This window comes from Anoplophora glabripennis, unplaced genomic scaffold, assembly GCF_000390285.2.
Source record: "Anoplophora glabripennis isolate ALB-LARVAE unplaced genomic scaffold, Agla_2.0 scaffold737, whole genome shotgun sequence".
Classification (NCBI taxonomy): Eukaryota; Metazoa; Arthropoda; class Insecta; order Coleoptera; family Cerambycidae; genus Anoplophora; species Anoplophora glabripennis.
In genome coordinates this window covers 97060-123447 of record NW_019416813.1, presented here as the reverse complement: position 1 = coordinate 123447, position 26388 = coordinate 97060, and the positions used below count along the sequence as shown (strand labels likewise).

General features: G+C 30.3%; 1 protein-coding gene across 1 annotated transcript in view; it reads left to right on the top strand.

Annotated features, from left to right (window-relative positions):
* Positions 1–7031: 7031 nt before the first annotated feature.
* LOC108915469 (UNC93-like protein) overlaps positions 7032–26388 on the top strand; it is a 107582-nt gene continuing 88225 nt past the window's right edge. The window contains exon 1 of the mRNA XM_018721503.1: positions 7032–7416. The gene's annotated coding sequence lies outside the window, so the exon portion shown is untranslated. The remainder of the gene's footprint in view (positions 7417–26388) is intronic.

Here is a 26388-nt window from a genome sequence, read left to right as displayed (position 1 = left end):
CGCATACGCAGCATCCACAAAAAGTTAATGTATGGGCAGGTATCATCAACAACAGAATCTTGGGCCCATTCTTTTTTGAAGAAAATCTTACTGCCGCACGCTACCTGGATTTCCTAACATTTGACCTGATACCTGCTCTAGCTGTGATTTTCCCTCATGAAATTGATCCAGATATACCGAATGAAAGAATTTGGTTCCAACAAGATGGCGCTCCCCCACATTTTGGTATTGATGTTCGAAGATACTTAGATGAAATGTTTCCAAATCGCTGGATTGGTAGACGGGGTACAGTTGAATGGCCGCCAAGATCCCCCGACTTAACACCCCTGGATTATTTTCTTTGGGGATATTTGAAAGAAAGAGTCTACCAGGACAGACCGGATAATATTGAGAATTTAAAGAACAAGATTAGGGCGGAGATGCATAATTTACCAGCTGAAGTCATTCAGAATGCTGTGGACAGCTTTTACTATCGTCTTGGAGAATGCCAAATAGTGAATGGAGGACATTTTCAGCATTTGCGACATTGAGTTTATTTTTGTAAATTATCTAGTTGTTTCAATTTCTAAATAAAAAAAAAACTTGTTATTGAAAAAATAAAACTTGTTTATTTCATATGGCTGGATTCGGTTTTCTATAAGCTTTTCAACGAGCCCCCTCACGCCTTATGTTTTCATTTGAAAAAAAAAGGTATGGGTAGCTGGGGGTTAGGGGGTTGAAGAAAAATTAATTATTATATAACCGAAAGATGGAAAAAAATCAAAATCAGTTAACGTGTTTCGGCGTTTAAAAAAAATTAACTCATTCAAAATATATGAATTTTATTCCGTACTTCTGGCCATCCCTGTATGTTACTTATTTATGGCGAGTGTCGAAAGAGAGCCGCGGAACAATAGGGAAAGATTTCCTAAAATACATGTGCCATCTAGACATTTTCTAATGTAGACCGAAAATTGCGTACTGGTTCATTTCCAAACCCAAGAGGAGTTCAGCATGTACGTTTGGCAAGAGACGAAGAAAATACAATCAATATTCTTGCGTTTATAGCAGTCAATCCACATGCGCCTGTTCGTAATATTGTGGAAGAGATTGATATAAACAAATCTTCGGTTCACCGAATTCTAGCAAATAATGGACAACATCCTTACAAATTATCTTTAGTTCAAAATTTAAGACCTAATGATTACAACAAACGTCTGGAGTATATTGACTACGTTATGTTTCATTATATGACGACCCTCAGTTTCTTTATAAAATTATGTGGACCGACGATATGTTGTAACGCATTTTTTGACTAAAAGATTTGGAGGCAACTGGATTGGTAATCAGAGACCTGTTAGGTGGCCTGCACGGTAACCTGACCTAAGTCCTCTCGATTTTTATATCTGGGGACATTTAAAGCAAGTTGTGTACGCTGAAAAACCAATTAACGTTGAAGATCTACAGAATAAAATCACCGTCTTGGCGTCAAATATCTCTAGAAGTTAAACGGTCTTCTTGTACACAAGCACTTTTAAGGAGGTATGAATTGTGTCAAAATGAAAATGGCCGACAATTTGAGTACATTTTATAATAGCTATGATGTTTTTTATTACGTATCATTCCTGAGAGTAGGTACTTATTAAAAAAATGTTACTCCAAAAATGTTTTCTACATTACCTCAAGAACGGTTAACGATAGGTATAGAACATGGTTAATCAAATATGTTCAGAAATAAAAAGAGAACCCAAAAACTTAAAAATATACAGTGTGTTCTATTTAAAAAATTGAAGTTCCGCAATATACCATCTTTTTGGGGCACCCTGTATATTTGAAAATAAAATGATTAAACTCATCTTTTTAAGCAGAAAATCTTTTCTATATAACATTTCTTTCTATCTCTACTAGTTTCCGAGATAATGCCTGTCAAGATAGCTCTGGGACACCTTGTATAGTATGTCCTACGATTGTGTCTTTATTGTTGGTTTGAAAAATATCGAAAAGTATCACTGAGAGATATTGCTAGTAATTCGATTGTTGTAGATATGAAATTGCAATTGCCTTGTAAAAAAATTATTATATTATTTAATATCACTTAGGTAGCTTAGACACATTTATAATTATTCTCGTAATTATATCAAAAACTGCTTAGCAAATGATAATAAAATCTATTCAATGAGTTCACATCATAAAATTTTCTGTTCCGATATTGGATTATAGTGTATTATATTTATAGCTATTTTAAATTATGAAATTCTGCTTAGTATTATAACACTGGAACTGGAAGGGTGTTGGGATTTTGGAAAACATCCAAAAGAGTTTGAGGACAAGCAGGATATTTTTAGAAATGTGTTAATGCTTACACAACAGCGACCCCATACAAGTCATTCATCCTTGAGGATTTTACACGTCCTATAAAATTGTTGTAAGGGCCAAAATTGTCTACGATGAACGTGTATGGAGTCTTTCTTGTACTAACAGCTCCTTTCAGGTCGATTCTATTGCAATCCCATTTATGTGTCTCGGGAAGGAAAATATTGAAGAGTGGTTTATAATTCTGGATTCTGACATAGCCTGACCTTCATTGCTAACGTTGGTGTTGTTCGCATAGCTCCTGTGACGCTCAGACAAGCTATTCTTTGCACCTGACTGAGCTTCTGTTTAGTTATTGCCTGTTGGGTTTTTGTCCACCAGACAACAGCTCCGTGGGCCAACATTGGTCTCACTATATCGGTGTAATGGTAATGGTTTATAAGTAAATACATCTGAGGTTATCTCCAGAGTACTGTGATTTTTCATCTCCTCCTGAAATCTATTGTAGTGTATATTAATAGTGGTTTGGCATAGAAGAACTTTATTATCCTTTCACGTTATCATTTCACCTTCTGAAGTATTGATGAAATTTTTCCTTCGAAGTTTCTCTTAGTGGGAGGACAGATAGTCAACATGTCTATGTAACAAAACAAATACCTTCTCTGTGGATACTACCTTGCGACTCCATAATGACTCTAACCTCTTCCAAACTTAGAATTATGTTTAAATTTCCCGGCATTGTGAATCCAGTCCGGTCACATAAAGTAGATTTGATTCTCTTAACAGAGACTGCTAAAGGCTATTATTATCTTGTACAAAGAATTGCTAACGATGCTTAGTTATTAATCATGTCGCTTTTTTGGTAATATCTTCAGTAACAACTTTGTTATCCAGAAAATAAGTTTTTATTCTTCCTTCACGCAAATTTTGACTTGCGAATAAATATTAATCTCCATTAATTATTTACCAGGAAAAATTCACTGTATTTCTTACATTTTGTATGCCTAATATTAAAATTTTATGGTCACAAATATGACACAAATACTTGTATACGATAAAGATTGGTAAACCCATTGTGTCATTTACAATTTTTCTTTTTATAGGTCTATAGATGCTTGATAGCCTATCAATGATAAGACATTTAATTAAAGGAACGAAATCTTTTCCTGACGACAACACAGAAATGCATTATTATAATTTAATCGGAAAATACCGTATAAAAACCTCTTTGGAAAATCTTCAGCTCTTAATCCATCACTAGAATTTAATAATTTAATGTTTAGAGGCCATCAAAAAATATTATAGGAAAACGTTATATTCTGTCTATGCTTCATTGTTTGTGCACGACTGGTTAGAATTGAGTCATCTAAAATTAAACGTTTTCAATGGATTTTAATGTTCTCGTGCTATTGCGAGACAGGCAAGTGTATTTCTTATCAACGTACTGTTAGCATTAATTGAAGAACTAAAAAAAATTTTTGGTGTATGAGTCACACACAACTACAAGTCAGACGCATGAACTTGTCAGACAATTTTCCAATATGCAAGCAACAATTAGATGCCTACATACTCGTAGAACTTTAAAAAATATGTGAAGGTTAAACACTTACCCGTTTTGGACTGACGTTTTCAATGTTCATATAATAAAATTGCTCAGTAATCAAAGCGTCCCCATTTAAGGTACACACATAACTAACAAGAAAAATGTACTACTAAATGGTTATAGTTTATTTTGTAGTTTATAATTTACGGTCTATGGTTTAGGGTTTTCGGTTTACGGTTATGGTTTACAGTTTAAAATTTATGGTTTATGGTAGATGATTTAATTTAATTATTTATGGTTTATAATTTATAGTTTATAACTACAGTTTACAGTTTACAGTTTACAATTTACAGTTTACAGTTTACAGTTTATAGTTTACAGTTTACAGTTTACAGTTTATAGTTTAGTTTATAGTTTATAGTTTATAGTTTATAGTTTATAGTTTATAGTTTATAGTTTATAGTTTATAGTTTATAGTTTATAGTTTATAGTTTATAGTTTACAGTTTACAGTTTACAGTGTATAGTTTCTAGTTTCTAGTTTCTAGTTTCTAGCTCATAGTTCATAGTTCATACTTCATACTTTATAGTTCATAGTTCATAGTTTACAATTTATAGTTTACAGTTTGCAGTTTCTAGTTTGGAGTGTGAAGTTTGGAGTTTGTAACTTGTTGCTTATAGTTGGCAACTTATACTACCGTCTACAGCCTACAGTCTACAGTACAGTTCACAGTTCATAGTATATATTTTACTGTGAACGGCTTGCATTTTACAGTTTATAGTTATAACTCGCAGTGTTTACAGTTTATGGTTTACAGTTTGCGGATTACAGTTTACAGTTGACAGTTTACAGTCTACAATCTACAACCTGTAGTCTATAATCTATAGTCTACTTCTACAGGCTACAGTTTACATATACAATAGAGTCCGAGTATGCTAGCAGAATCTCGCGCCTTGGGAAGATGCCCTAAAAATTGAGTATTTTGGCATGTGTAAAAAAAATTTAGAAAATTATGATACAAAGATTTGCGCGAAGAGAATCAGTCAAGGGATGCTGTTTATGGAAATAATTATACTCACTCTGGATAAAAGCATATAAATAGAAATTACACATCACCATAATATTATTTACTTCAGCAAGTCAGAAACTAATGTTTTCTTTTTCACTACTCAGCATTGAAGTTTGGATTTATAATTATTTTTGACAGTTTTAATTTGTTTTGTGATAACAATTAAAATTTGTTTGTTTTTACCTGTTTGCGTAGCTAGAGGAATCATATAATAGTTGGTCTGTAGCCAATGATTCCAAGTTCATAGGAATTGAAAACACATCTTTCATAGTTTAATAAAATAATCGGTTTCTAATAGGCGGTCACCTTTAATTTTCTGTTTCCTTCTTCAAAATTTTGACCGATAATGATCGCTTTCCCAAACGTGGTCGCAAAACTTTTATTCCTCATCTTCACGTTTTTTTAGTGTCATTCTAATATCTACAGATTCAGAGTTTCTTCAACATAATGCCTTGCATTTAATGTTAAATATGTTACCTATTGTTCTTAATTTTTCCGATAATGGAGAAATATATGGAATTTTTATTGTGGATGTAAATTTTCCTTTGTTGTGTAGCATAATTTGTTTTAATTTCAGTATTCTTTAAACCTTTCAATAATATGTATTACCAGGGTATTAATGTTTACTAGTACAAAATATTGAATATAAAACAAATTATGTCAGAGAACAAATGGAAACAACATTAATAATAAAAATTCCATGTATTTCTTGTATTATCGGAAATTAAGGAGAATAGGTAACATATTTAACATTAATTTACAACAGTTTTTCAGTCAACTCATACTTTACGGACTTTTTTGTCGCAAAATAATATCCAAAATTCAAAAAATGGCACTTTTAGCAAACCTTGTGAATTCAATAAAAATTATGTTAAAGAAATCTCTCGACCTGTAAATATTGGAACTGATAAATAAGTAACAGTAAAATAAACATGATACGATTCAGCTACGCAAGCAGACAAAAACAACAAATTTAAACTGACATCATGAAACAAATTAAAGAATGTCAAAAATAATTTCAAAATGAAACGTCATTGCTGAAAGCAGATTAATTTTCGAAACGTCAACAACTTATTGTGCACGATATATTATATTGACGTGTATTTTAAATATGTCTGTTTTTTTCAATGTGATTGGTTAGGCAAAAGTAGTTCAATAAAAAGTTACCCTTGACTGACCCAAGGATTATTTCATTATTTTTTCTTTATTGTCTTTCAAAGTAGGCAAAATGCCCAATAAATAAACCAAAACTGTGCCACAAATAAATTACTTGACACAATACGCTCGATGAAGTGCACAAAAATTTTTTGGTAGGACGAGGTAGTGTTGAATATCAAAACTATTATACCATAATACCAAATCCAACCAAGGACGAGCGATATGACAACATTTCTTGGCTGTGGAATGACCGACAACCAGCCAATCCAAAATATTTATATTCTTGACTGGAACACATTCTAGTGCAGTTATCACATGACAGAAACTGGAGCAAATCTAACAGTTTTGAAGCCTTTGAATATTTCTCATGTAGTCCAAAATAGGAAATACTATTAAAAAATAGTAAGTGTTATAATTTCGTACTTTTGTTGTACTACAAAATGTGTAAATTATTAAGAGTCCCTGGACTGGATTAGATTTCAATGAAAGCAAAGAACATAAACTCCCGACGCCTACATACTTTTTAGACATTAAAACTCATATTGCTTACATTGCAATTTTAGTGTGACTCGATGTTGAACACTTTGTCATATTATTTACATTTCGCAAATAAAAAAAATATTTTATGTAACACGTAATCTTTTTAGAAATATAACTCTAAGGAATAATGTGTAGATCCTATTTTAAATTCTCACCTTAGATATGAAGAATTCACAGAAAAAGGTACCTATAGTCGTAATGGGTAATATGCGACCATTCGAAAAATTACTCGGAAAGGAAAAAATACAGAGTACATGGTAGATAGTTACGGCTGTATTTAATAAACAGTCAGATACAATTTAATTACGATGAGATCAACGAAATGAAACAAAAGTGTCATAAATCATGGACTGTTATCAAAGTTGTGACGTACGGCATCAGACTGACGATGAGAGCGTCATTAAGAGAATCGCTCTAGCAAAAGCACGTGAACCTCCTCTGTAAAAGCTGGTCCCAGGAAAAGGCATCTGCAGTCCACCTCAGCCACCACTCCAGTGGTTTTGCCGTCAGTACCCACCGAGCTCTTCGACGTAGTGCATGTGGTAAACTTTGTCGCGAAAGTAACCAGTTACAACCGGCTCATTGATTTCCTCATTTTTAACGATTTCCCCAAGTAAGCCGTATCAATTTGCAAACTGGGTTTCAAATTTTTAAACGCGATAAACATAGGTGTCTGTGATTTTTCCGCTGTGATTTACTCCGGTGCCTTGTACGACGCGAAGTTCACCAAGAGTCTGTCTCCAGGACGGCGACGGTAGTTTCAGGAAACTCGCTGTCTAAACGGACACGGCGCTTAGACCCCTAACAGTTTCAAGTAAGTATCCACACTCTTCTTCAAACTTCCTGCCGCCAGCGCACCGTATATCCATTTCTAAAGACTCGTAATTTTATTGCCTCGTTTAGCGTCAATCTGTTAAACACACAATATTTTTTTATTTCACGTAACGGCAATTACATACTGAAAACTCGTTATTAGCAATAAATATTAGAATTAAATATTTCTCCGTTTTTTTTTAAATATTAAATAATATAATAGCGTACTCCAAAATTTTAATTAATATCAGATTTATATAAATAAATAAAAAAAAAACTTTTGAAGTCATTTATATTTGATGAAATTGGTAATAATTAAATACGTCCAAATAAATTTGAAATAAATTGTCGTTTATTTACTTGACATAAAGACAAAGGCCGTCCTTAAAGAGCTAATAATGCTGTTTTTCCATCGTTATCTACTTTTATGTAGGTTCCAGGTAATAAACATGGTAGTTGTAGTAAATACTTTCGTGGTAATCCGAAATTTAAGCTGGTGGACATATAATTAGGTACTCAAGTTAAATGTTTGTATCTATTTACTATTGTAAACCATTAAGATGGAATATTCCAGATATATCCAGAATACGTATGTAATTGAAATAAATTGGATGTAATAAAATTCTCTTTTTAAAGTCTTATTTTTTATATTTACTATATACAATACAAGGTGCTTGTTCACAAATTGCTTTCAAATTTGTATTTCGAGAAAGTAGGTTAAATCACCACAAATTTAAAATATAATTATTTGAATATTAATATAATAACCCTCTTTTATGGTTCCGTAAACGCTGAAATAAGCAGAGAATTCAGGGAAATATGAAAAATAATAAAGCCACTAACGGTTGTTGTAATGTAAATGCTATACGAAGTGGAAGATAATTAGTAATCCTAGAAAGTGTCTATTTTAAGATTTTGTAATAGTTTAGAGTATTCATTAACTCAGCAGGTAAAAGTTGATGCTATATATATATTATAAATAGCATGGCATAAATTGTACAATATTCATATATTTGCTATACATTTTAGTGTTTCTGATGCAAGCTTATACGGATTTATCAAATACAGTGACGTTTAAATATTCCTCAAAATTAAGAAAGAAAAACAATATACTATTAATTTTTCATGGTAACCGAGTTTCGAGCTATTTTCTAATTAAGTATAATATGTCTAAGAGAAATAGTTATTTTAATAATAAACTACCAAAGAGACAGTTAGAAATGATCAGTAAGTTATTAAAAGTCAAGCCTTTCACCTTTCAAATAGGTACAAAATTAATTTGAATCTGCCAAATAAATCAATAAGAATCTAGAATTTTTTTAAATTAAATATTTCGTAAAAAAACTAGCAATCATTACCATCCCAAGCATGTAAAGAATTTGTTAAATGCAACTGTTGTTTATAATGTTTGTGTATACCCCAAAGACGAATCTCAACCTTGACTATATCGAATACAATTTAAATTCATGTACTTATATATGACATGACCTCGTTGACCATCTGATTTTTTGGAAATGTATGTCGCTTGTTTTCAAAATATAAAAATAAGTATTACCTATCAGCAAAAAATTAAAACTCGGTCAACGTTCAAAATTAAGTACGTTTACACAAAAATTAAGTCATAATTAAAATTTGTCAAATCTGGAAACTAATAAATTAATATGACATATCAAAATCTAGATTCAGTATTCTATTTTATCTTTTTAGTCCGTATAATCCACAAAATACACAAAAACAAGATTTAGAAGGAAAAATACATCCACTTGAAACAGATTTTTAGATAACATTCATTACGACTAATATATCATTTTTCATGAAACCGATACACAGAGTGTTGCAATTTAAAAAAAATACGTCACACATCCGGTTACAAAAATATTTCTAATATTGGCTAGCAAACTTAGGAATTTGTTTTTCGTAATGCAATTATTACTTGCATAATGTTCTCTAACACATATTCAGAATATAGTAAATAAAATTTCTGCGCCACAGAAATTAAACTAAAATTTAGCTCTTTGAAAAATACAGTAACGCAAACAGCTGATTTCTGCCCCTTCAGGGTACAACTACGTTTTTATTCAGTGCGACATAAGGAATGCGAAATTTAAAGAAAATAACAAAATGACAGAATATTTTCAGTTCTTGTACATATGTTCCATTAGGTACTTTTTGATTCGTAAAATTGTTCAATTTTATTACACATTGTTCCATAAATATCGAACATTTATTTTTTTCTATGGAAATTTATTTTTCGAAAAGGGTCCACAATAAATAATAAATTATTTTCAATTTTTTCATGCTTTCGGCTTTTGAAAACAGCATATGGGATATCGGATTAAGTGATATAGAAAACATCCGTAAAAAATGCCTTCGAGTATCAGAAGATAAGAAACATACTTATGAAATTATTGATTTATTGCGCTATCAAAAAAATATATTCAAAATTTTACTAAAATACTTGAGTGGACAAAATTTGTATTTAAATACAATCCAGGAAAATCACAAATTCCTAATGCTTGTGAATGATATCTTTCTACGAATGTGGTCTTATTATAATTTGCCTCTCTATTAATATCAATCAAGCAGATTAATTTGATTTAAACTTTAGTGTCCTTTAGATTGTCTATCTTTATTTTATATTTACGCAATCAACTTTAATAACCTAAATAGTATAAAATTTATAGCTTCATATATTCGCAATTTATCACACATATACATGATGACCACGTATACAAAACCATACCTTCCTTAATTATTTATTATAATTTGTTTCTAAAGGTGTTTTACAAAATTTTATATTACGTATATATCTAAATGTGTATTTACATATTGTATTTGTTATTACTGGCATAATAGAAAACAACGCCTATTTAGTGTTTGGATTATTTATTTAAACATTGTCATAGCTAACTAATAAGTGACCAATAATGACCATTTACATTGTTTTTCATTTATCACCTCACAAGTATTTCTTGCTGATATTTTACTAACGCATTTACCGATTAGCTTTTGTTTTGTCTTCATAAGTGTTGTGATAAAATGCCTTGCGCTTTATATTGGTCATGTAGCAAAAATTAAAGCAGCTGCATTAGTTGCTACACGACAGATATAAACAAACTGAGGAAAGATTTTATCAAATTAAAAAAATGTGGTTCAGATCTCCTATTTTATGGGCTTATAAAGTTTTGGATGTATTTATTAGGTTCATATTTCGTTGTATAAAAAGATTTATAATTAATAATTTATTGCATGATTAAAATTTTGCACAGTTTTACTGATTTGTTTTTAAAGTGAGTGACGTTAATTATGTAACAAAGTACACATGAAATTGAGTAAATATAATAAGCAAAGCATATGAACTTGTGTGAACACAGCGTCGACATCAACCTTAAGATCTAATTTATTAACAATGGCAATCAAAGCCATGCATTCAAGGTTAACGATTTCAACAAAGAAGTAATATGGTCTAACAGTGTGCTTAGTATGTATGAGTTACAGGAACGCATATTTATTTCGCATAATTACAGTAATAAAAATTTACATTATTATTGATTACTACAGGGATATATCTGTCGATAATCTAATCGAATCAAATCGAGTGATAATTTGCCTCTTTTTTTGACGACGTGTATATCCTTTTGTTGTAAGTTACACCTTGATTCATATCCCAACTTGGTATTCTTTTCACATTTTTTGATAATTATTGCAGCTATTAAACTCATGGCTATGGAAATATTTTTTTAATTAAAAAACATGCTGTTTTTAACAGTGTACAAATATATGTGCATGTCACAAATTTGCTACATACACGATTCTGGGTATGGGCATACATACTTAATAATATTCAATATCAACTTTTCTGTTATTTAAAATTGTATTCAGTTTTACTCAATAAAGTCCGAGCTAATTTTTTTCTTGTTGCATGTAGGTACTATTTTCTGGATAAATGACAAAATACGTAACGTACAATTTTGGTCAAGCAATTCTATATTTATATAACACAAATCGATATTTCTAAAATTTGCTGCCAAAGTAATTTTTGTTTTGTTAAAGAAATTCAAAATTCACGCAACGCCAGAGAAGATACTGTAGTTACAATGGCTATAAACATTTTTAGAATAATTAGATCCTTAAAAAAATCATGGAATTTGCAAAAATACAATGACTATAGTGCTTTTACGAAATAATGGAAAAACCTTAAACCCTATAAGTTCAGTTTAAATAATATTCACATATTTCTAGCTTATTTAGCTGTATTTAGTTTACTTTGCAAATATTATTTTAAAGCATGGCTTAAATACAGATTAGTTCAAAAAATAAGTGAGTGCTATGTCATGATGTTACAAGTATATCTACATTTTTATTATTTGCCTAAACGTAAAAATTTATGATATGCAAATAATTGTCATGTACCTTAATTTGTTTTTCTATAAAAATATCTTTACAGTTGTCGGTTTAGGGATTTTTTTCAAATTTGGTATACTTGTAACACCCAACAAGCTGCACTTACGAAAAAAAAAATCATTACAAAAAACTTAAATTACTCTTATTATTCAGCTCATTTTCGATCACAGAAATGCCCATTTAGGATTAAAAGATCGTTAAAAAATATTACAAAAGGATCCTTCTATATTCCAAGCCATAACATTAACCGTTTTGTCGAAAAAATAATAATGATTTGTAACAAGAATTTGTGATTGTTTTCCGTTCAAATCTGAGTAAATTATTAATACTCATATTAATAAATTAATATGATAATTTAAAATTCATTAGTTTTTACAAATTGTATAAAACATAATCTGCTTTTATGTTTAAATTACTGTTCAACATAGTTCAATTTTAATATTTAATATTTGGTCGTTTATTTATTTTTTTTAAACCGGGAACAAAAAAGTTCTAACCAATTCCTGATCGATAAGGGCCAGTTAAGCTCTTTGTGACTTTAGGATTATGATGCATCATTATTTTCATGAGTAGAATCAGTTCCTATTATTATTTTTTTTTCATGTATTTTGAGATCACGCTGTATGTATATTTTATGAAAATGATTTATTATGTAACATAAATTCATTTAAAATTGTCTCCTCTGGTAAATAACGTTGAACGACGTCCTGCCTTTCTCTTTTTTAGAAAAATTTTTCTCTGTCAAAATTTGAGTTGAAACCTGTTAATACTGTTAACAACTTTGATTTATTTACACAAAAGAAATACTCTGTCATTCGAAAGAATATAGATGACGATTTTAATTAAAATTGTTACTTCTAAAAATTCCATTTATGATAATTGAGAAAGTTTTGAGTCTCTCGTAGTTTGTGCCATATTATTGACAGTAAGTAATTGAAAAAATAATAATCTCTAGTGATGCATGGGCAGACCAACATTTTGAAAATAATCTATGATTAATTATGATTCCTTTTTAAAATTAGTTGGAATAAACCAATCTAGGATTAATTAACAATTTCTTGTAAAACTACAGTTAACAACTAAATTCCAAAAAATAAAAATGACCGTTGACATAACCTCTACCTCCCTTGTCTTTTTTGCCTTTCATCTATCAAAATATGATAAGGCCAAAGTTTTAGGAAATGTTCTTGGGATCTCAACGAAATATAAAAAAGAATTGAATTTTATATATTTTTTAATGGAGCACCATTGTCATTTTTTGAATTCATCTCTTTTTTCTGATAATGCCGATGCCGAGAATCGCTTTGTAACTGGAAAAAAGACGCCATCCTGTACATCTTTCCACTACTTACGTCCAAACTTACAAAAGGCTTGTACAATGTTGGGACTACTTCAGTCTATTCGACGCATGAAACTCCAAAATGTAGCAAATGCTACTTTCAATATATTTTTCAGTATAGAAGGGCATCCTCCGATACACTGTTCAATTCTATATATTTGCCTAACATCTAGCATTATATTACCGATTCCTTAAATATTTTCAATAACTAAATATTGCACTTTTGAAGTACGAACCAAACCTGTCTTGTATATTTTTACCTATTCTGTAAGAACATTATCTTAAGATAACGAAATGACATAATATTTGAGAAGTAAGGAAATATGGATAAAAGTCAATTCAATTTTGAATCTTACGTAAACATTACATCGAAATGTGCATGCGCGAAATGTGCATGCGTCTGACTGTTGAAAATTGTTTTGATTTGCTCTAGGAACAAAGGTCTCCTCACTCCAGTACTTTGCCACTGCGCATTCTACCCTCATAGCATTTTATTGGTTTACCTAACTAAAATTGGTACTATTGCATAAGTATTAAACGTTATTAAAAAGCACTAAAATTAAACAATACATTAGAACTGTTTTTGTTTCCGCCAATTTTTTAATCAATTTTTAAGTTAGGAAATAATTTAACTAGGCCAATTTCTTTATCAATTTATTGGGCCAAAAATTGGTAGACGTAAAACATATTTTAGACGAAGACTTAGTTTCCTAGAAAAATATTAATAATATGTGACTAATACTAAGCTAAGCGTATTTTTTTACTTTATTTTCGTCATACAATTTTTTAGAGAAATACTCTCGATATGCGAAAAGTTCCAAAAAAAGGGTTGAATTTAGCCCACCCTGTATAGGTATATATTGTTGTAAGAAACACTGATAACGATTCAGTTTTAAATTAATCAGCAATTAATTAAGATCTATGGAGATTTCAAGGGTGTATTTGTTAAGAAAATACATACCTACAACAGAAAACAGACAATAATTCTCGGGTTTTATCAAGTTTATTTTGCTTCTTATATGTATATCTTCGACCTTTGATTGATTCTGGGGCAATGTACTCGTATTTACATTACTATGCATGCATGATATATAGTAAACATCAATTAGTAGTGAGTTTTTCTCTATTTGTGTTTTAGTTTACTGATCACATACTAGAATGTGGTTTTGAAAGCTATATGGTTTTCAGAACCTCGAAAATACTTTCCAATTATTGTTGCCAAGGTAGCTTTAAAAGCATGCAAAATGTTTATATGACTAAATTGTTATGTAAGTACAATTAATAACCGTGTATATAGTGAATGACTTGTTTGTCAATTAATTCACGTTATTTTTGCGGAATGATCAGTATAACAATTAATTTCGTCATGTGTATATTAGCTAATCAACTAAATGTTATTTACTAAATATCGTGATGTTATGTTACGATACGAATAAATCCCTTTTAAAAAAGAATCAAAATTATTTGATGGACACTTGACTGACATAACTAATTAAAAAATCATTTGTAATGTCAATTTTTTAAAGTATTTTTCGGTTGGGCCACTTGGGTCACTACAAAAAATGCTATTTTGGATGATTTCAAATTGTTGCAATTTTTTATTGATTTATTAAATCATTTTCATTAAAAAAAATCTTATATAAATCAGTAATAAGGTAATGATTCAGAACATTTAAAAATAACTTACAGCCTGCAATATTTGTAAGATAAAATAACATTTATGTCTAATTATAGAATTTATAAGTGCAGGTTATCTTCAATTGATAAAATCAAGCAATAGTAAAAACAAAGGAGTGATTGAAATTGCCTTTTAGAAATGAACGTAACTGTAAAAATCGGTCTGAAATTTATACAGATCGTTTTAAAACAGGTGTTTTTTTTTTCTTATTTTAATTTTTTAAATTTGAAATATTTAAAGCAAAAGAGCAGCAAATTTGTAAATGGCATCAACTTTGTAAATAATACTCATAAAAAGATAAACGACAATAACAATCTTTGATTCTATTTTTAATAAAATATTTCTGTAACAGAAATATCAGATTTATCAATTTATATCAATCAGACAGGAAATTAAACAGGTGTCTAATAATAATAATAAGTACAGGATGTTCCGCACGAGAACCGACACACAGCAGGGACGTGCAAGGGAGACCCTTGAGAAGTTATAGGCCTTGAAAGTGGCGTTTCAAATTTCGCAAAAATTCAATATCTCGTTGCACTTGAACTTAGAAAAACCAAATTTGGTACACGGTATGAGTGTACCAAGAGCATTAATCGGCAGTAAGTAGAGTTCAATTGATGCATTTTAAAGGGTTGATAAGGAATGATCCACCATTAAATGTGACCGGTTGGCAGACTTAAAAAATTATTACTTTATTATATGGGGAATTTAATTCTAAAACTTTTCTTACTCTTGTTGGTTTTAAAAAAACTTTGTCGTTTTCAACAAAAACACGAATAATACGTGTTGTAGCTGTTATTTAAAATAATCGAAAATGCCAAAGTTGGCTATGAATTAGTAAACTTAAAAAATAAAAAATAATAAAATTAGCAGATCAGTAAATTAAAAGAAATTTAAAAATATGCGTAAATGTAATTGCTGATGGAATGCAAGTAGAGTCTAGTATTAAATATTTAATAAAAGAAGATTTGAAGACAAAAATATAAGTTAAAAATAGAAACATAGACTTGGAATAATTAAAATTAAGTTCAATATCTAGTGTCAAACTCCTGAATGTATTTAAAAATATTTGTAAATTACTCTAATATATGAGTATAAGTTCATTTCCCTTATTTGTTTTTTGATTATTATTTATTTGCTTTTATTAACCGTTGTAAATGTTGACACCTTTTGACAAAACCAGAAAGCAAAATAGGTTAATTGTCTTTTAATGATCCAGTTGTGTAGAGTTGATGGATAAGAAGATATTTTTTATTGTGGAAAAAAAACTTTTGCTAAATACATATTTCTTAAAATTCTTCTTTACTAGACAGATCTTATAATAAAGTATCTTTCCTCATTAATAATATTTAATAACAATAATTTATTTATATAAATTATCTATTTATTTGTTAAATTATATTTAAATTGCCTAAAATAATATTGTCAGTTTTCTACATCTCTAGGAAAACCAGATTTATCACCTTTCAAGAATGTCATTTGAAACAACAGACCAAATTAAAGGAATTTTTAAAGCTGGCTATAAATTTAGAACAATGAGAAACAACAAATCGCACTTTCAAGTGTCGAAAATATCGTTCATTTACACCTACCATTTAGCAAATGTGTTAAAATCTAATGTCAGCTATTTTTAACAGTTTCGAGAAATTTTAGTTTTACAAGTGCTCTATTAATATGCAAATATATAAATATTTTTAATAAACTAGATTCAACCTTCTAAAAACTCAATGTTTTGCCCCAGAAAGTCTGTTTGTATTAATTTATTTCGTAAGTAATTAGCATATTTGATTATTAATTAAAATTATTTTACATACTTCAATAAGTAATTCGGTTAAAAATTTAACAACAAACTTAGGTGCTCATCAGCAGAGAATCATAGAACCAATTATCAGGAAAGGTTTATCGCAATGTTGTTGTGACCTGTACCTGTATAACTTCAAAATAATACCAATACATGCGGGGGAACAATCAATACTTACTTTACCATTTTATTTATTTTAAGCAGCAGTGCGTAAAATGATAAACTTTTACTGTTACACTTACTAGATAGTCGTTGAAATAATTTACATTGCACCGTATTCACCGTAAAACATTCAACATCGTTGTATAACCAAAATGTAAAACAACAATTAAAATAATGATATAAAATAATTGCAACAGAAATAATTATTTTTGACCTCAAAATAATTTCATTCGGAGACCATGATTTTTTTACTTCCTTTAAACATTTCTTTATCTCAGAGAAATTATGCCACATATAATTTGGTGTTCTAAAATTCGATTGACCCTCAAACGCAATGTATTTAAATATTTTAATAAATAATAGATAAAGTTTTGGGTTAGTTTTTATTATTCATATGTATTAGTTTAGGAACAAATATTTGCACATAAACTGAATACTGAAGGTTAACAAAATAACATAGGTATTATTTGATAATGATGATGATCCTTTTAATAACGGGAGCATTAAAAATTTGTAAATAAAAATAATTCTGCGATTTGTTTTGATAAACGGCGTGCAGATAACCTATTCAAGTAATTGGCTTAATTTTACATTCGTTCATATTTAAATATTAATAAATCAAAATTCAAACATTCGGGGATTTACTTTTGATATTAATTATTATAATAAAGGTACAAATGACTAGGAAAAAATGGAACCTCATACCAGTTACAAAAAAGTGCAAATGCCATTAAACGAAATATTCAAAACATCGGTCATTTCTCTGTCTGGTCCCATGTTAATAAAAAAATCACAAATAATCGCAACTTATTTACATATTCAAAAAATAATGATACTGTTCATCTTTAGAAGATGATTTCATTCTGCATTAATATTAGTGATGGCCCCAAAAAAATATCAAGTTATTCTACACCGACACCTATGCGTTTTTATATGGCATGATAAACATAGTGTTTTAAAATTGCTTAATTTAATGACTTTATTACTCATAAATAGATATAGAAATGTTCAACACAATTTAAAAAACAAACATGTTTTTGTTTTGCTCGTGATTCCTTTTCCAGGTATTAAGGTAGCTGATATTAAAAAGATTTCGACCTTGTAATAGTATTAACTTCGATAATCCAAATCGTAGAGAATTTCTCATGATCTATTGAACCTTAAGTAACAGTATTGTTATTGAAACCGTTATGTATATTTGAAAATAAATTTAAAAATTCAGGCTCCTCGACGTATATTCTGTATGACTTGCGAAATGTGAACATCTATTGCTCCTTTTCAACCGCTAAAAAACTTCTTTCAGTTACAGAAAAAATATATTTTAATAGATACTTAATTTTTTTTAATACTTCATTGAATTTATCTAATGTCAACATTAATAATATTATATCCAATTTTAATATAATACGAATAACTAGTAATACGTATTGTAGCTGTTATTTAAAATCATCCAAAATTCAAAAATTGGCTATGAATTTAAACGTCAAACTTAACGATCACGAAAAAAAATGGAATAAGAATAATTTAATAGAAAACCAAACAACTTAGAAGCAACAAAAATAGCATACAATTTACACTGATACAAGTTATAAAAATTTTTAATGATCGCCGTTTTCCTTGAGGGATAAATTTATTCTTTGTCGAAAATTGAGGTCTACTCTATCCAGTAACTGCTGATTGTTTCTAATGAATGTGCATTTATCCGTAATGCGATTCCACAATTCTGCTCGAGACGTAACTAGCGAGGAATACACACATTATTTTAACGTTCCCCAAAGAAAGATGTCACATTGGTTGATGTCTGGTGAAAGTGGAAGCCAAACTTCTGGGCAATTATTTCCTCTTCTAATCCATTTATTTGGATACTAGTGGTTTAAAAAGTCTCTAACAATATTACAAAAGTGAGGGGTGTACCATCATGCATAAACCAATGTTCCAATCTGAGTTGTAGTGGCACCTTAGTACTATTGCTAACGATGTATAATTAGAACTGAGCAAATAGAACAAAAAATTCAGACAAAATACTAGGAAAAAAGAAATGATATCAGAAACGAAACTAAGAATATAAAACTCACAGTAAATACAACATAGTTATATCGATTGTACTATACATACAGTGTCCCCCTAAAGTCGTGCACAAATTCATTATTAGGTAAACAAAAGAAATTATTAAAAATTCTCGAAACAGGTCGATTTTTGAATTTAATTTACTATTTTTTCAAATAATAATACAGGGTGACCTATGTTCGAGTAATGACGTTATCACATTTTTTTTTAAATGGAACACCCCACTTTTTTCTAATTTTCGGATTGCCCTAACTGAGCTGATTCCAAAAATATACCACAAGTTGCTTCTAATTGTTACAGGGAGGACAACAATACCCAAATTATTTACAAATACTAAATTTATTTACAAATAAATAAACGTACTAAAAATTGAATCAAATCACCACATATCATTATAAAATGTCATTATTTTTTGCTATAATTTCTTTGATGCTTTTTTAATTTTATCTGCCTGATAGAACGTGCTCGTGTATTTCTTGCAGGCAATCATTTTTAAATAGTTTGTTAAGATTGTACAAGTAAATCCATTTTGAATGATTCTTCCTTAAAATATTGAGTATTTTTGAATTAATTAAAAAACATGATTCTAAGTGAAACCGAACGGATTGAAATTCTTATGATGATCGGATATGGTGATAGAATTCGAACTCATGAGGAAGTTTGTGTTTTGTTTAATGAAATTCATCCCAATCGTCCACCAATAAATCGATCCACGGTTAGCCGAACTGAAGCAAAGTTTCGAAATCATGGTCATGTTAAAGATATGCCCAGATCTGGCCGACCGACTGTAGATGAAGAAGTGCAGTTACAAGCCCTTTTGACCATTCATGAAAACCCGCAATCCAGTCTGAGAGTCGTAGCAGATAATTTAGGAATGAGTGAAAGTACATTGAGTAGACTTCTTCACAGAAACAAGTATCATCCCTACAAAGTCCACTTAGTACAAGAATTATGTGACGATGATTTCGACAGACGCACAGAATTTTGCGAAATGATGATGGAAGAATGTCAGGCAGATCCGGATTTTGTGAAACGCATAATTTTCTCCGACGAGGCGTCTTTTTATTTGAATGGCACCGTCAATAAACAGAATTGTCGGTACTGGTCAGATCGCAATCCACATTGGATGATGGAAGCACACACTCAGCATCCCCAAAAGGTCAATGTTTGGGCCGGAATTGTTGGTAATCGAATTTTGGGGCCGTATTTCTTTGAAGGAAATTTAGATGGTGCAAGATATTTGGAATTTCTTCAGTTCCATTTAGTTCCTTCCTTGAGTGTTCTATTTCCAAATGAAGAAGATCCAGATTTGCCCAATGAAACCATTTGGTTTCAGCAAGATGGTGCACCACCGCACTATGCCAGCGCTGTTCGCCGCTATTTAGATGACGTGTTTCCTCATCGGTGGATTGGCAGAAGAGGACCTAAGGAATGGCCCGCCAGATCACCAGATTTAACACCGCTCGACTTTTTTCTTTGGGGTTATGTAAAAAGCAAAATATACGTCAATAAACCAAACAGTATTAACGATCTGAAGGAACGAATTCGGCAAGAAGTTCGAGCGATCCCGCCTGAAGTCATTGGGAATGTACAGCAAGAATTTACTTCCCGTCTGGCCCATTGTTTGGCAGTAAATGGTCAATAATTTGAACATTTAATTTAGGTGTTTCTGGTGATTTGATTCAATTTTTAGTACGTTTATTTATTTGTAAATAAATTTAGTATTTGTAAATAATTTGGGTATTGTTGTCCTCCCTGTAACAATTAGAAGCAACTTGTGGTATATTTTCGGTATCAGCTCAGTTAGGGCAATCCGAAAATTGGAAAAAAGTGGGATGTTCCATTTAAAAAAATTGTGATAACGTCATTACTCGAACATAGGTCACCCTGTATATTAAATTATAATTTGAAAAAATAGTAAATTAAATTCAAAAATCGACCTGTTTCGGGAATTTTTAATAATTTCTTTGGTTTACCTAATAATGAATTTGTGCACGACTTTAGGGGGACACTGTATATTAGTGAAACTTAGACAATATAAACGCAATGGAAATGAGGCACTTGAGAAGAATAGTTTAAAAGTCGAAAGAAACGAAACAATAAGAAAAATTTAAATACAAGAACCAACAACGAATAAAATAACAAAGAAGCATAGGAGATTAAAGCAGGAATGGAAAACAGGAGGCCATGGAAATATAGGAAATTAACCCAAATCCGACGCCCGGAAAAGTAGATGAAAGGAAAAAGGAAAAAAAGGAAATACCTACCAATAAATATTTTTTGTCCTAATAGGCTTTGGAAACGAAAGGCATAATGAAGCATGATGAAGCGAAGCAATATTAGACATCTATGACAATCTTATAAAACCCGCATTCCTTCAAATAACATTCTAAAACATTGTTATCGTCAATTAATGTAATTATTGACGGGAACCAGCTACTATACGGGCTTTGTGCCCCGACTAACATTAAACTGCATACCCAATATCTAGTAAATAGCTAAGATCAATCATCAGGAGAATCACCATACATAAACTGGTAAACTTATTAGTTCTCGTCAATGTTATTAGTATCATTTAAAGTCATAACAATATGACCTGTCACGTATGCTGTTGATAGTTTTACACTAATGATAATGAAATCACACTGCATATATGTATTGCAGCTATTAGAATCAACCAGCAAATAGTTTTTAATAGCCTGGAACGTTGTTCTAAGATAATTTTCATGCAACCCAGCTACTCTTGAAGTATACACTTTTAAACACCCTGTAACATTTTTTAAATCAAAATTCTATACACTATTTTCTGTACAGCATATAAAATTATTCATTTCCTAGTACAATACTAATTTTTTCTTGGGAAGTCCACCAATAAATTAAAGTGGAAGTTCAGATAAAATATCCGGAACATATGGAGTAATTCTGAATTATGTTTCTTGAAATCAGACATTTAAAAAATTACGGCTTTCTAAGTAAGAATTTGCTTCTATGAATTGTCCTGTTACAATCTTTTTGCATTGTTGTCGGCTACGGACACAAATTTCACTTTTATATAACAAGAGCAATAACACATGCAATTGACATATGCTGTTGATGTAAATTGTTTTGGGCGAGTCATTTTGTATAATCAATATCATCTTTCTCACGTGAGAATTTACAAGCAGTGTAAGATTTTTTTGCTTTACTGAAAAGTCCTTCGTGTTTTTAAGGTTCAACTTAAATTAGATAGTGTAAGAAATTTTAATTAATTCTGTATCTGATTAAATATTAACAATTGTTTTATTCAGATTTGGCTTTACGTGTAAACAATACTGTACCGTTAAATATAGATTAAGTAGTACAACTATAACTATATTGTAGTGGTACGAGGTCTGTTCAGAAAATAACCGAACGCGCTAATGGAGATATTTAGTGATATGCAGTTGGCAGGATTGCGTTGAGCGTAATGTCCTCTGTAACCTCGAGTTGTTGATACCTCATTTAGTTTTCGTGATATTTTTATTTGAGTGAAACGTGTTCAAGTGTTATTGATGATTTTTGAAATGTGCGATTTTCTGGAACAACGATGCAACATAAAATTGTGCGTGAACTGTGGAAAATTTCAACTTTTGAAACAACCTTACGGAGGTGATGTGATGACTCTCATGTTCAAAAAGTCAAAGATCTGGTACGTGCAAATCCGATTGACTGTCGGAGAAATTGCAAAAGAAATTAGCATCTCAATTGCGTCATGTCATGAAATTTTGACTGAAAACATGCATCGAGTTGCAGCAAAATTTGTTCCTCATTTTATGACCGAACAACAAAAGAAAATTGTGTGGATGTTTGTCAGCAACTGCTTGATGAAGGCAATGGATTGGCAAAGGATCTCCACGCCCCAAGAAAGCACTCCAGTCTCGATCCATTGTCAATGATGCTCAATGGTTTTTTTCCTTTAATGAAATTGTGCATTTTGAAATCTTGCCTCAAAGCGCTTTACAACGATAACGTGAAAAATTCGTAAAAAGAGACCAGAGTTGTGGCGAGACAACGTATCATCAAAGCAAATTCGTCACAGACTTTAAGGACCATTTCAAATGAAGCTATCCAAGACTGCTTTGCGAAATGGAAACACCTCTGGGAAAAGTGAGTAAATAGGTAAAGGGGAAGCTTTAAAGGAGACAAGGATCAATAATGTATAAAATTAATGTTAGTAAAGTTTAGAAAATAAAGTTCGGTTATTTTCTGGACAGACCTCGTATGAATACAAGTTAAAATTCAGCAATTAAATATATACTTACCGTTATATTTATTTAACGAAGTTTTTAATAATTTCATAAAAAATTCCCATTTAGGCAGCTAGTATACTGTAGATTGGTTTATACAGGATGTTTCTAAAACTGAAACAAAATATAGAAAATGTTATTAAAAAAAAGTTTCCTATGAACCTAGATCTAAAAACGTAGGGATATTATAATTAAATTTAATTCATCACTAATTAAAAGTTATGAATTAAATGAAATTGGAGATATTAGTAGATAGTTTTATTTCAACGGAGTGCAAAAACAGATTTTATTAAGTAACTTTAAAACAGTTGAATTGAGCGAAATGAAACTCGATACAGGTTTCTAACTTATTGGTATAGTTAGGAATCTTGTTCCTGGGGTTAGATATCTCTTACATACTTATTGTTAGATTGGTTTCAAAGAACACTGTTTGACTTCATTTAATAAGATTGTTTTAGGAATTTTTTTAATTAGGTAGCTTAAACTGTTACGATGTTCTCAGAAAAATATACAATTTTTTCTTCCAAGAAATTATTACAATAAATACATAAAAATTTGTGCCGAGTTTCTCTTGGACCCGGTAAGTCTTTCTGAAATTATTTAAAAAATGCACATTTTTTACCATGTGCTTCTAACAATCTGGAACTAAGCTTTTTCGGAACCACCTTCATAGGAAACTTGCTTAAAATAACATTTTCTATCTACTGTCTCAACTTCTTACAATGTATATTTTAGTTTTTGTATACTTATATAAAATTTTATAGACAGAAACAATTAACACTACATGTGAATTATAAAAGATTAATCTAACTTTCCAAATGATTGACCAAATGAATGAAGTCATTCATTCTTCATTAGTTAATGTTTCCATGCTAATTCTCTTCTGTTCTCTCCATATATTCTGCCGTTTATGAATACATTAGGTCATTTAACTGGTGATTCATCCTCATTTCCATGATCCGTCGTCTCGATCCGTTATCCTTAACCATCAGCGACTTCTTCTTAAGGCTCACGCTTCGCATCTACAAAACCGTAAAAAATCTTACATGAGAGTACACTCGTACAGCATCAGCAACGATCTGAGTTTAAAATATATCAAACATACACAGCATAATTTTGTTTCTTTTGTCGGCTTTATTGAAGACAATGTGAAAAGGACAGTAACTTTTAATTAAGCTATTAAGGATCTTACTAGATAGACATTGTTTTAATTACTGGCATGTTTGTTGACAAGCAGAACATATCTGACAAATACTAGATTTGGAAACCTTTTATTATATTTACAAACTACGGAATACAGTTGAAGGTCATATGTATTTGTGGTATTAAAAAGTGATTAATTGGCACTTAGATGCAGCGTTAACGCTGGTATCAGTAGATGGTTCTTTCATACTTGTTTCGTTATTATTATTTACACCTAAATGTTACTAAAAAAACTATATTTTTTAATAAACCTACATTATCTTTAAATAAAAACTATATAATTGACTAATTTAGATACAGTTCATACGCTCTAACAGAAAGAGCATCCAATAAAGTAAAACAAGTGGATCACCCATTACCACCTGTCATCGCTTATATCAGAAAGATCTGATTTGTTTTCGCTTTGCTTGGAATTTATATTAATCATTCTAAAACCTAAAACACTTCACGCGTTTGACACTTTAAAAACACCGTATGATAAACCTGCATGTTAAGAATACTCCAACATCAAGTGTTCCATCACAAATTTGAATTTCGCGTTTGCATGATTTATAATTAAATAAATCGTACAAAATAGCTAAGCAAAATATGTTGTTATTAATTAGTGTTATTTATTTTAGAAGATTCTACTGATACTGATAGGTGCTCTACGTTATTATTTTCACGATTGATTCATATTATTTTGTTCCTGTTATGTGCACTATCAGACTAAAAATAAGATACTTTGAGATCCAAATTTTTTAAATTAATTTCAGGTTAGCTTGAAAATTTGAACCTCTGCTAGAACTATGAATAATTGCAATGCTTTATTGAAAAATAGAACTAAAGGGTGTCCCAAAAAGTAATTTTTATAGAATCTGGACTGTCAGCTGTCACTTTTTTTTTGGTTGGCAACACTTTACCGCACAAATGGCACCTAATTCAAATCTTGCATGAATTTTGGTACACCCAACATATATAAAACTTTAATATATTCTTCTTTTTTTTTCAGGTACGTATATTCTAACTTTCTTGGCTAGATTGGTAAGACATTTATCTTCAGAAATATCAGTATCATTAAATTCATACCGAGTTCACAAAAAGAGATTGCACAATTATTTAGTTGAACTAGTTCTTATTCTACATCTATGAAATTTATCAAATAATTCCGTACATGGAATAGAAATTTTATTTTACTAACTCTTTTTTACAACTTAACGACATAAATACATAAATAAATCTAAACAAATATATACTGTTAATGATTCACTCCTCACCGCAGTATTCAGTGAATTGTAAAATACTTAAATATACATATGTACATAAAATAAATACGATGACATTAACATAATAAAGAACCAGTTATAAACTGGAATTTCCACGACAAGTGAAGTAAGAGATGTTATTGCAAAAAGGAATTAATATTCTAAGAAATATTTGAAAGTTTTATCAGTCGACTTCCGCAAACTTAATTGTCGAGAGATTTAAAAACAAAAACGTAGACCGTCTTTGTCATACTTATTTGCAAATCAGTTTTAAATTGCTTTAGGAATAAAAATAGTGGGAATCCATCCATAGTCTTAAAAATCGTTTAAAGACATCAATTATTGTATCAAGAATTTGAGGAACATTATACAGGATGTCCGCAAATCTCACCGACAACGTTTGACTGCATATTCATGACGATAAATAAATACGGTCTACGAAAAAAGTTAAATAAAAAGTTTTTGGTTTTTGAGTTACATGCCTTTAAAGTTGTCAAAAATAAAACTAATTTAATTAATAACTTCATGACCCTTTTACCGACCGCGTTAAAATTTGATACATTTATTTGGACTATTTTGGCGTATTATTTCTTAAAGCTTTAGTCAAATCGATGTAGTGCGTGATAGTTTTCTCCGGTTACCTCTGAATGTGGGGATTCAAATTTCAAAAAAATCAATATGTCAGTTACACTGGAACTTACAAAAATTTGGTACACGGTGTGAGTGCACCAAGAACATTAATCGGCAATAAGTAGAGTTCAGTTGAAGTATTTTAAAGTGTTGATAAGGGATGATGCACCATTAAAA